This window comes from Panthera uncia (genome assembly GCF_023721935.1).
Source record: "Panthera uncia isolate 11264 chromosome A1 unlocalized genomic scaffold, Puncia_PCG_1.0 HiC_scaffold_17, whole genome shotgun sequence".
Taxonomy (NCBI): domain Eukaryota; kingdom Metazoa; phylum Chordata; class Mammalia; order Carnivora; family Felidae; genus Panthera; species Panthera uncia.
The window spans coordinates 25,742,567-25,755,564 of NW_026057577.1; positions in this window are offsets into that span (position 1 = coordinate 25,742,567).

Here is a 12,998-nt window from a genome sequence, read left to right on the forward strand (position 1 = left end):
CTGCTTATGCATTTTTCTGCAACTTTTCTAAACTATGAATGTCCTGGGCCTCTTTTTCTGGTGTATACACACACACACACACACACACACACACACACACACACATATCCATTAAAATGATATATCATAATTTACTTATCTGTTTTCCAACTAATAGGAAATTAAGTTGAAAGTCTTGGTTTTTTAATAGTAGAGTTTAATTGACATGCAAGTAAAACCTTGGTTTATGAGCATAATTCATTCCAGAGACATGCTTGTAAACCAAAGCACTTGTGTATCAAAGCAAATTTCAAGAACCATCGGCTCAGTTGTGATCACGTAACATTTGGTGTCATGTACTACTCATATTGCAAGACATCGCTCATTTATCAAGTTAAAATTTATTAGAAATGTTTGCTTGTCTTGGCACTGGCAGAACAAGTTACTCACAATTCAAGGTTTTACCATATATTTATTTTGGGCCTTATTTCTGCCTTCTTGTTTTGCCAAATATTTATCATGAGTTCTTCCTTTTCTTTTTGTTCTTATGACTTTTTCTGGATTAATCAAGGTATCTATTTCCATTCCTTCCTTCTTTTTTTTTTTTTTTAGTTTATTTATTTATTTTAGAGAGAGGGAGAGGAAGTGTTTACTTATACAAGCAGGGGAGAGGCAGAGAGAGAGAGAGGGAGAGAGAGAATCACAAGCAGGCTCCATGCTGTCAGCACAGAGCCAGATGCGGGGCTCGATCCTATGAATAGTGAGATCATGACCTGTTCCAAAATCAAGAGTCACACGGATGCTGAACTGACTGAGCCACCCAGGCACCCCTCTTCTTTCTTTTTATTTAATGAGTTGGAATTCTGTAACTTACAGGGAGCCCTCTTTAATTTCTTAAGCATAAACAAATTTATGTTTTCCTATAAACACCAAAAGTTAATCAGAACCTCTAACCTCTTCTCAAACATAAGAAACTTTTTATGTTTTTAATTCTCTTCTCCCTTACTTTCCCTCATAGGTGCAAACACACATTAAATGTCTTCCCAGGAATTACTGAAATAATCTGGAAGCTTCCTATTGTTATTAATTCTTCATACTTCAGAATACACTTTTCTTTTTCTATTTTAGAAATCTTTTGTTAACAATTGCATTCATCTGTACAAGTGCATTAAACTGCATTTGTGCAGTGGCCCTATCACATTAGGATAGGAAGGCTCACACATATGTTTCTTTTAGAGTTTTCATTGACTTTCTGAATTATTTATAGTGATTGGTGTCTCATGAGTAATGCTTCTCTGGCTTCCTTATTTCTCAAAAGTCTACTTTGGAATCCATGCTATTCTGAGCCTCATTTGACCTTTGCTGGCACAAAAACATTCTGAAGTATTTGCAAATGCTAGTCACTTCCTCATGTTTTACTTAGTTTACTTTAGCTTGGTTAAACCAAGAGCAATATCAGTTTGTGTAAACTTACCACTAACTGAAGGTTCATGTAATCGTCCTGCCCCAGGGTCAGAGACTGGCTAGAGGAATATGAAAATCGCTTTGAAAATTCAGCTAGTGAATATCTTACACTATAACGCTTAACGTTTTAACATTTGTGTTTATAATACTTAACTATTTGAGGTTGGAGCCAAGTGGGCACTCTTACATTAAAACTGTGGTGAAACTAATCTGGATGGTGTTTATCAAAAGCTTTTTTTTTATTGTAATTTTTTAGAGATTTTATCTTTAAGTAATCTCTACACCCAACATGTGGTTCGAACTCACAACCCCGAGATCAAGAGTCACTTGCTCCTTCGACTGAGCCAGCCAGGTGCCCCTATCAAAAGCTTCTTAAAGTGTCGACATCTTTTATTGCAATAATTCTACTTCTAGAACTATATTCTAAGACATGTTCCTATGAGAGGTAATGTCAGGTGGTGCAGGGTAATTCCAGGTGGAACACATATGTGGCGTCGTCTCACAGGATTCGCATATTGAGAAAGTTATTCATTCCCTGTCAATTCCTTTTCAGTGTTCTGATCAAGGGAGGGAGAAAGCTGTCAGTTTGGTGCCGCTATGTCTTTAACACCTCTCTAAACTTTCCCCATCTCCCTTTTGATATCAAAGAATGAGCAAAAGGATAGCAATATCTTAACTATATTTTCACAACGGTTTTTTGTTTTCCATTGTGTTTGTCTGTAAGATTGCCTTCCTTTATGACATAAGATGCTGGTTTTCCATTTATAGTAGTAAATAAAGTTTGCTTTTAAGATTCATTTATTATTTAAGGGCAGGAATTAATTAATTTAAAGAGAAATATTAAGTATAGTACATATGGTATTTAATTTTGGTGAAATAGTTATGGTGACGTATGGATGACTAAAACGTGCAAAACATGACACTAAAGAATAATCAGAGCTTCAGATACAGATTAAAAAAATTTTTTTAATGTTTTATTTATTTTTGAGACAGAGAGACAGAGCATGAGCAGGGGAGGGGCAGAGAGAGAGGGAGACACAGAATCGGAAGCAGGCTCCAGGCTCTGAGCTGTCAGCACAGAGCCCGATGCAGGGCTCGAACTCAGGAACTGTGAGATCATGACCTGAGCCGAAGTCGGATGCTCAACCGACTGAACCACCCAGGCGTCCCCAGATACAGATTTTAAATGGAATGTTCTTATATAGGAAGCTGTTCCTCTCAGTGAGACTTCTGCTATCAGAAAATTGGAAACCAGGGCGGTCAGGTGGCTCAGTTGATTGAGTGTTTGATCTTGATTTCGGCTCAGGTCATGATCCCAGGGTTGTGGAATCGAGCCCCACATCAAGCTGGGTTGGAGATACATATGTTTAAATTTGGATGTCTCCTTGCTAGGTTTACAAAACCTCTGTTGGGAAGAAAAATATGTTCACTGCAAGGTCTAATGCTTGGCAGAAACAATTTCTACCTTTTGCCTAGTAGAAATTCCTAGCAAACTGCAGAACTTTTTTCTCGAAACTCTTGGATTCTTTTGTGGGAATGGGGTCAGCAGGTCCCTATTGAGAGACTAGATGATGTCTCTTTCTGAGAGTGGTCTCACTGTCTTGGTGCAGGCTTCCTCTTTCTGCAAAGGATGCTGGGCCCTGGCCAGGGCCAGACAGCCTGGTCCTGAGCCTCAAGAAGGCCTATTGCAGCATTCCAGTGACATCTGTCAGGTTGTAGCAAGACCTTTGACTGGCCAACTCCCCCTTTCCTAGGGTCCCTCAACTCCTCTCCACCCCCAATGCCACCACTGCTGTGATTCAAATTGTCACATCTCTTGCCTGGATAACACAGTGACCTCCAACTGGTCCCTACTTCTCATTACCTCTTGACTATTTTGTCACAGAAGCCAATGTGTATTAGTCTCTTGTGGCTGCTATAACAGATTACCACAAAGTCTGAAGGTCAAAGTCCTAAAATCAAAGTTTCATCAGGGCTGTGTTCCTTTTGGAGGCTCTGGAGGAAAATCATTTAGTTGCCTCTTCCAGCTTTTTGAGGCTTCCTGCATTCCTTGGCTCATGGCCCCTTCTTCCATCTTTCGAACCAACAAGTCTTTCTCAGGTTGTACTGCTCTGATGCTCCTCTTCTATAGTCACATCTCCATCTGCCTCCCTCTTGTAAGGACACCTGTGATTACATTGGGCCCACCTGCATAATCCAAGATCATCTTCCCATCTCAAGATCCTTAATTTATCACATTCTGCCTTTCTCCATGTTAGGGGATATATTTGCTACTTGCAGGGATTCAGACATCGACATCTTTGGAAGGGCCATTATTCAGCCTACCACGTAGTACAGCATTTTAAAAACACACACACATCTAATCACATTACTCCTCTGCCTAAAATTCTCACGTGGTGCTCCAGTCCTCAGAGGATGCAAGCCTCTCAGGGCTGGGGGTGCCATACAAGGGCTGCCTCCCCATACGTCCTCTCTCCCTACCCAGCCTCTGGCTTGCTGTCTGTGTTCCAGCCTTTGCACGTGTTTTTTACCCTACACTCCATTGCAGGTCTTCCCAAGGCTTCAGACAAGATCAGGCCTCTTTAGGATGCTCTCATAGTGGCTTGCGCCTTTCTGCTGTCACACTTAACCACAGGTCGTTATACCTTTGCATTTATTTCAGTGATCATTTGATTAATATATGCTTCTCCTATGTGAGTAAGTACTCCATACAGGCAAGGACCATGTTTGGGTTTTGCCCTTTGTTGGATCCCAGCACAATGTCCTGCTTATGGTAGATGGTTAATAAGTACATGGGGATAAATGAATAAGTGAATGCATATCAATGGTATTGTCATCACCCTCTGTTCCCTTACCCTGCTGCTGCTTCTGCACAGCGTTTATTGCTCCTTCTCTTGTCACATCCCTCCACCAGAATGGAAGCCCACGTTAGAAGGGACTTTGTCTTTTGGGTTCATTCCAGGTCCTAGAGCAGTGTCTGGTCCATAACAGGTGCTTGATAAATGAGGGATGCATGATATGCAGGATGCTCAGATCCTCTCTCAAAGTTTTCATAGCTGACCCCTCTTTGAAATTGGCCATTATCAAGTTCTTCATTTTAATTATTCCATGATAACTTACTAATCAGGCAAAGCAGCAGAGACCTTTAAAATATTCAATTTTTTAAAAAGTTTATTTATTCTGAGAGAGAGTGAGCATTTGTGTGAACAGGGGAGGGGCAGAGAAAGGGAGAGAGAGCAGGTTCCCTGCTGTCAGTGCAGAGCCAAGCTTGGGGCTCGATCCCACGAACTGTGAGATCATGACTGGAACCGAAATCAAGAGTCACACACTTAATGGACTGAGCCACCCAGGCGCCCCTAAAACATTTTTGTGAGGATTAAATGAGTTACTAAATGTAAATCATTTGGAGCAGTGTCCGGTACTTGGTGAGCTCTGTGTAAGTTTGCTTGTTGTTGCTATTAAGAAATGCTTGAGTCCTTGATAGTTTACAATTTACAGTTCTTACTATGTCGTGACTCTGTGGTGGGATCACAAACTGAACTGAGTGGGTTCTCCTGGCTCCTGCACCTGGGTGGACCCAGCTGTTGCAGCTGCCTGTGGACAGGCCAGGGGTGGGAGTGGGGGAGGGCAGTTGGTAGGCACTTCAGATGGATGATTTGGTTCATGACTTGTGCTTTTTCTTGTTTTGCCTGCAGATGGCAGCACGCCCTGGACTTGTCTGCACCGCAAGCAGCCCTGAGGCTGGACAGCAGGGAGACAAGAAAATGGACTCCCCTCTGCAACCCGCAATGTGAGCAGTTGTGCGAGGATTGTTGATGTTCTGTTTCGACCCCATTCGCCCTCCACAGATAATAATTCTAAGTTTCCTATTTGGGAATAAGAGTACTTTCTGTCCAGAAGGCTAAGGCCATTGTGCTGCTTCTTGGCATTGTGATGAGATCTAGGAGAGACTTCCTGATTTTCAGCACCTGCTTGGTTTGATGCTGTTCTTTCCTGACTTGCAACCCCTTTAGGGCCGTGTGTGACAGGGATTCTGTGACAGTTTCCTTCAGTGTCATTAGTCCTTCTTTGCAAGGAGCTTGATGATCCCTGTCCTTCATCCTACCCTCTGCCTGCTTTGCCCCAAGACTCTGTGTGTCAGGTACTGCTATGCGGTTTATATCTCATTTGGCCCCCACAAAAACCTGGTCAAATAGCAAATATTATTCCTTTGTTACAAATGCAGAACCAGGGCCCAGAGATTAAATTATGTACAAAGGTGATATGTGGCAAGCCAGGGTGTACAGCCCAAGGTCTCTGTCACTCTTGCCTCTTATCAGAAAATGAGGCTGGCCACCTATGGGTAGAGGATGAATCATATTTGTGCTTGTAGACCAGAAAAAGGAACAAAGTAGAAGTAATGGAAAACAAAATTAGAGTCCCTAAATAACCTCACTCTCTTAAATCTACATCCTAACTTCACATAATCCTATTTTTCTTTATTTCTTTTAACCTGAATTATTGACACACTAGCAAAATTTGCCTTTGTTACTATTTGCCTTATGCATATACTTGTGTACTTGGCGCAAGGTAGCTTTATGGTTCATTTGAAGGGTCTGGAACCTCCATAAATCAGACAAGTGGGAAGAGTCTTCCTCTGTGTGCAGAAGGTCTGGTGACCCATCTGAGGGTGCACACGGTGACGACCCTGAGCGCCCTGAGTGTGACCCTGTCTCAGCTTACCTCTGATGACTGGTACAACCCACAGCTGAAGTGTCGCCCATGTCATTTATGTTATAAGCCAGACCACTCATAAGTGCCTCCTGATATCGGAGCATTCTAAAATGCTGCAGTTAAAACTGTGGCCAGTGGAAGAAGAGCTGTTCTTTGTCCCGGGGGCATCTTCCTGAGTGCTACTTTGGGGCACTTCTCTAGCCCCTCAGCACAAAGAGCCTCGAGGACACATTCACTGTGGATGTTTCAAACTAGTAGATTGACACCAATCACTTTCACAAGCAACAGTCACTAGCCTGTGTGAGATATTTTTTCCTTGTACTTTTTTTTTTTTTTTAAACAGCTTTACTGAGCTATAGTTCTCACACCATACAATTCATCCATTTAAAATGTATGATTGAGGGGCGCCTGGGTGGCTCCGTCAGTTAAGCATCTGACTTCAGCTCAGGTCGTGATCTCATGAGTTCAAGCCCCTCATTGGGCTCTTTGCTGTCAGGACAGAGCCTGCCTCAGATCCTCTGTCTCCCTCTCTCTCTGACCCTCCCCCACTCATGTGCTTTCCCTCTCTCTCTCTCTCTCTCTCTCTCAAAAATAAACAAAAAAAATATATGATTGAATGGCTTTTAATATATTCACAGTTATGCATCCATCACCAGAGTCAATTTTATAACATTTTCATTACCCCAAAAGAAAGTGCACCCCTAAATTGTCACCCACCTCCACTCTCCCGATTTCCCCACGCCACTGGCAGCCACTCATCTACTTTATGTTTCTAGACATCCTATACTGGACATTATAGAAATAGAGCCACACCACCTGTGATCTTCTGCGTCTGGCTTCTTTCACTTCGCACCATGTCACAGCATGTGTCAGTGCTCCATTCCTTTTCATTGCCAAGTAATATTCCATTGTGTGGATATACTGCCTTTGGGCTCTCATTCATCATTTGATGGACATTTGGGTTGATTTGAGTTTTGGCTGTTATAACACTATGAATATTTTGGAGTGTGGGTTTTTGTGGGGGCCATGATTGTTAAGTTGTAAGTTTTATGACTGTAAGTTGTAATGAGCAATTCCAGTTTTTAAAGATTTAAGAGAGGAATAGAACTATGTTGATGTTGTTTGTAACTTAAAGGGACAATTTTTTTGTGTAGATGTAGATTTCCATTCAGAGAGATTAACTATATAACACAAGGCTAAAATCAAAAGGTGTCTAGATCTAATTCTCCATATCACTTGAGTTTTCTAAGTTCTATGTTTTACTTTTTTTTTTTTTTTTTTTTAAATAGGCTGGGGTGCCTGGGTGGCTCAGTTGGTTAAGTATCGACTCTTTATGTCAACTCAGATCATGATCTCATGGTTCATGGGTTCAAGCCCTTCATCAGGCTCTGCACTGATGGCATGAAGCCTCCTTGCTATTCTCTCTCTCCCTCTCTCTCTGTCCCTCCTCATCCTCCCCCCCCTCAAAATAAATAAATAAACTTTAAAAAAATTAGGAAAGAAATACGTATTGGTCCTGAGGTCTCACTTGAAATGATGTGGAATTAGTCTGGGTGGAGGGTGGTACAAGGATTTTTTTCTGGGTGTGTTTGGCTGCTGGGTGGTTGAAGTGGAAGCCGGGACCAGAGAGAGGAACGAGGTGGGAGGAGAATCTGGGGTGATGTGTGACACCCATCTGCCTTCGGCCCAGCTTCCCCTGGCCCACCCTCATGGCTGCAGGGCACTGACTGGTAATACTTAGTATGGTTATTGCTTGTTAACTGGGTGACGTGCTTCACAGCTGAGAACCTCTGTGTCCAGTTTCACTCTGCTTCTGACTCACAAAGCTCTGGTGTTGAGCTGTTGGTTTTTAGTAAAAGCAGGTGTTAGGAAGAATGTACTAAAAGACAAATCAAGCCCCTAAGGGACTTTGATAGATGCAGTACTAAAAAACATTTCCGGGCTGTTTTTTGTTATTATGTTTGTTTTGTTTTGTTTTTTTAAACAGGACTTAACAGTTTTCAGTTTAACTGTGTTTTCCTTCCTGAAATCTCTAAGTGAGGCTAGTCTTTGTGATTTATTCTATGCATTGTTTTTAGGGAGTTCCTCTACTTCTCATGTCTCGGTTGAAGTTAGAGAGCATTGTTTTTCTTTTCACACCAACCATACCTGCAGAAATAGGAGTGATTTGAGTTTGCCTCCAGTTTCTTTCTTTATCTCTATTTTCCTTCCTTTGGGGGTATTTTAACTGAATTCTGACTTCGGGTGAGTCAACAGGAATTTTTAGGTATCATTCAATGCATGACAGGAGAGATATCATAAGAGATGGTAGCCCTCAAGGATCCCACCTTCTGGTTTGAGAGTCAAAGCTTTATTCCTACCTGTTGACATACAGTACTAACACCTCTGAGTGCCCAATTGTGAATGGCCAGAGAAGCCCAAGTGAGGGAAGGCTTTGTGAGGCCTGCCCCTGAGACTTTAGTAAACTCAAATGGGAGAAAGAAAGTGGGTAATAGTCGTAGGCATACAGACATGACAGCAAACTGGAGTTGGGAGGTGTGATGATGAGTAGGGTAGTTGACAAGATTTGGGTGATGGTAGGATTTGACTATCAAGCCAAGCAGTTTGACTTTAATAACCCTAAAGAATACGAAGTAAGGGGGCGCCTGCTTGGCTGAGTCAGTGGAGCATGCAACTCTTGATCTTGCAGTTGTGAGTTTGAGCCCCACGTTGGGTATAGAGATTACTTAAAAAAGTATTTAAAAAAAAAAAAGAATAGGAAGTAAAGACTTTTGAACAGGAACACAAGCTTACTGTTTAAAGGAGAGACTTTTGGGGCGCCTGGGTGGCGCAGTCGGTTAAGCGTCCGACTTCAGCCAGGTCACGATCTCACGGTCCGTGAGTTCGAGCCCCGCGTCAGGCTCTGGGCTGATGGCTTGGAGCCTGGAGCCTGTTTCCGATTCTGTGTCTCCCTCTCTCTCTGCCCCTCCCCTGTTCATGCTCTGTCTCTCTCTGTCTCAAAAATAAATAAAAAACGTTGAAAAAAAAAATTTATAAAAAATAAAAAATAAAAAAAAATAAAGGAGAGACTTTTATTTCCATTTTACACCTGAGGAAACCAGTGCTTTTCAAATATTTTCTTTTCAAATAACTCTCCAAGGTCACATGGCTAGTGGAGGTTGGATCCCCCAGAGCCCAGGGTAGATATATATATATGCGTGCACTGGCCTGAATCTTCAGATCACCAAGGCTTCAGCCAGCTCCACCCTTGTGTGACCCTGGGAGTCTATACATGACTGCATTTGTTTGTCAGCGTCACTCCCTGGGCTGAACCGATAAGGGGGAGATGGGGGATTTGGGGTAAGTCACTTCCCAGCCTTTATGAAGCCCTGGGAAAGCAGGGGCAGGCACCCAGCCAGGCCTCCATAGTCTGCACAGCAACAGTCCAGGCACGTTCCAAGAGCTGCAGAGAGTGCCTGAGGAGTTTTGGAGCTACAGGTCCCTGGGCAAGCCTTTCCTCCAAAATGGGAGCCGCAGGGCTGATTGTGATCTGGGCAGGGTGTCAGCACAGCTGCAGCCACAGCACAAGTCGACTCTTGTCACTGCCCTGATCCTTTAGCGCAGGCAGGAGAACAAGAGGACTCCGTCTGTACTGAAGTTTTCCATTCATTCCTTTGCTCACTCCTTCACAGACTATGCAACAAATAGTTAAGTACCTAAGATGTCCTGAGCCGCCCTAAGGCAACACACAAAACAACCTGAGTCCCTGGGTTGCCTTTGCTTGATCCTTCTGGTCTCACCTATGGAATTTGAGTAGGCAGAGCATTCCTGTCCAACGGGAGAGAGAAAGGAAAAAAATGAGTTATTGAGGGTTTTCCTCATCTTAGAGGTCTCTGATTCTGTAGACAGATCTCACAGAAGGTTCTTAAATGGATTAGGAATATCCCTTAAATCATGTCCAGGGGGTTGCAATTTGTATTTCTATTATGCAGCGCACCCCTCCTCTTTTTTTTTTTCTTTCAAAACACTTTTACTTCTGTCCTTGATCTTTATGAATTAATTCTTTATGTCACAGTAGATATACAGACATGATACTGAGACCCACGTCTACCTATACTAACAGTGGACCCTGGTTCCTCCAAAATTTCCTTGTCTGAAAACGGGAATGAAAACAGTACCTACCTTAGAGGGCACTCCGGGGATAGAGGTGACGATGCTCCTGGCACAGGGCCTGGCTCAGAGAAAAACCTCAGGGAATGATGGTTACAATGATGACTGTCTGTAATTATTTCCATTTAACAGGAAGGAAAGCCTTAGACCTGGGAGGTTAAGTGACTTGCTTAAGGTCATGTAGAGAGTTAGAGGCAAAGCTGGAAGTAGGAGCCAGGGCTTACGGGGTCCCAGGCCAGTGCTCTGGCCTTGAGATTCGTTTTGGTCTCCAAGAGAATATGTTAATACACATGGATAATTGTGTCTGAGGCTAATCCTCTGGTAGCTGGTTTTGGCTTTTATCGGGGATTGAAGGGCAAGGCTTCCTCAACACACAAGATTCTCAATCCCGGGCACCTGTGGGAGCAGAGGATTGGGGGCCTCCTTCTTTGTTTTCTGAGAGGCATAGTGGGCCTGGGGGCGGTGTGATTCCAGTACTCCTCTGCTCCACCCTTGCCTGGTGCTGGCCAGATCCTGCGGACCCCCCCTGGGGCTTCACAGGGACCAAGCCTGGCCTGGGGTGGGCGCTGGGCTAGGCATGCAGATGGCAGCTGGGTGTTCTAGAATTCTCCATCCTTGAGCAGAGCTGGGCCCTTACTGCTGTAGGAGGACTCTCAGGCTTAAGCCTGGGAACTGGGTATGGGAGGAGTCTCCTTAAAACCCTTTGGAAAAGGAAACCTGACATTTGCCATTGGGGCAGGGGCAGCAGATGTCCCTTGCAGCTTCCCTGGTCACCCTGTGGTCAGAGGACTGTTCCCATTGGTCTTAGGTACACAGTGGGGTGCCCTTACTGCTGGTAAGGGAGAGTTAAGAACTGCCCAGATGGGTTTTCCCAGGAAGTGGATAGCACTTGGAATTTTGCTTCAGGTGGGATAGTGCAGTGGAGAAGTCCACAGTCAGGCCTGGATTTGAATCCCAGCTCTGCTTCTCTGCATGCAGGGGTGGATGGGTGGGGCATGCTTGGAAAGTTATTTAGCCCCTTTAGTTCTCAGTTTCTATATCTGTAAAATGGGAATGAGAATACCTACCTCACGCATATGCAGTATGAAATAAAGTAACATATGCAAACGTGCATGTGCATGGCCTGTTGTGGCTATTTTTATCATTCTGATTGTTATTAAGCACATCACTGGGCTCCACTAATATGTGGGTGGAAACAGCTTTCACGTGTGGCTCAGCCTCGCAGAGGCTGTGCATCTGCCATGACTCAGGAGCTTAAAATGAGCCGAGGAGCTTAAACCTCTCTTTGCTGTGTTGTTATGTGCAGTCATTTCTGTTATCTGGGGGGGATCATTCGGTTCCTGCTGCTGTGTAATGCCATGTCATCTTTCACAGTTTCTTCTCTGTTTAGTTTGGTGTTTTTGAATGAAAAAAATAACTATATAGCTAAAATGTATTGAGGGTTTACTCTAATAAAGTTTTACTTATATTATCTTCTTTAATTCATGTAACAACCAAATGAAGAGACAGAGGTTGAATGATGCCCAAGGCTACACTGCTTTTGTACAGCAGACCCCAGCTTCCCAGGCCCAACGCCAGAGCCCGCACTCAGCCCCTGCCTGCCTCCCTTAAACAGGGCAGTGGTTGACTTTGGTGGCCTCGAGAGATCACGTAGTCTGGTCTGTTCCCCAGCCCTCTCTCTGGACGAAGCTGTGTGCCACAGAGGTGAACATCTGCCTGACCTTAGAAGCTTTTCTGAGGACGCTGCAGATCCTGTTCCGGAAGCCATTTTAGGGTCTGTAGGGACAGTGGCTTCGTCCTCAGTCCTCTTGCAGTGTCCCCTTCAGGCTATCCATACATCCTCAGGAGTAGTTAGGGACTCACTTTGAGAGTGTGCTCAGTCCTGGGTTGGGCACAGACAGCAAGGGTGACGTTCCACTGGTATGTGGATGGTGGGGCCTTCTGCCGCTGTGTCTGTGGTATGTGGCATCCAGTGCTGGTGTAACCAGACATCGTCTCCGCCTTCCCTCCAACTGAGTCACCAGACCACAGCTGGCTCCTTCCCCACAGGTTTGTGTCTACTGGGCTCTAGAGCAGAGAGGTGGCCTGTGGGCCAACTGGATGGCTTGAGGAGCTGAGTGGCTGTATCCAGCCTGGCCTGTGGTCCCTGACGTGACTGGGGTGGGTGGATCAGCTCCGACCACAGCAGCCACTGAGGGGTTTTTTAGGGACCTTGAGGCCTGAGAACTAACATACCCCCCGGGTGTGCCTTCATGCAATGAGCACTTATTGAGCATCCACTGTGTGCCTCAGGAGACCGTGTGAAAGAGACCTCACGTGTGAGTTGGTGTAGTGCTGCTTCCAGCCCAGCGGGCAGGGCCACCAGTGGCCACCAGGGAGCTCCACTGCTCTCAGAAGGATCCAAGGCTGGCAGAGGGGCCGGGTTGGCTGTGTTTCTGTTTATCTGAGCAGCTTCCATGACAACCAGGAGATAAATACCTGAGGTCAAGCAAAGCCTGGAGCAAGATTAGGTGTCTGGATAGGGTGGGGCCTATACTGTGATTTGGAGACCCTTAAGTGACCAGAATCTTCCAGGTGGCCTATTCAACCTATCTAATTAGTTTTTTAGTTAATTAATTAATGCCCCACCCAATTCCAGGAAGGATTTAAAGTGGCTCCATACAGCAGGTGTTTTAGAGGGAAGAAGGTATCCT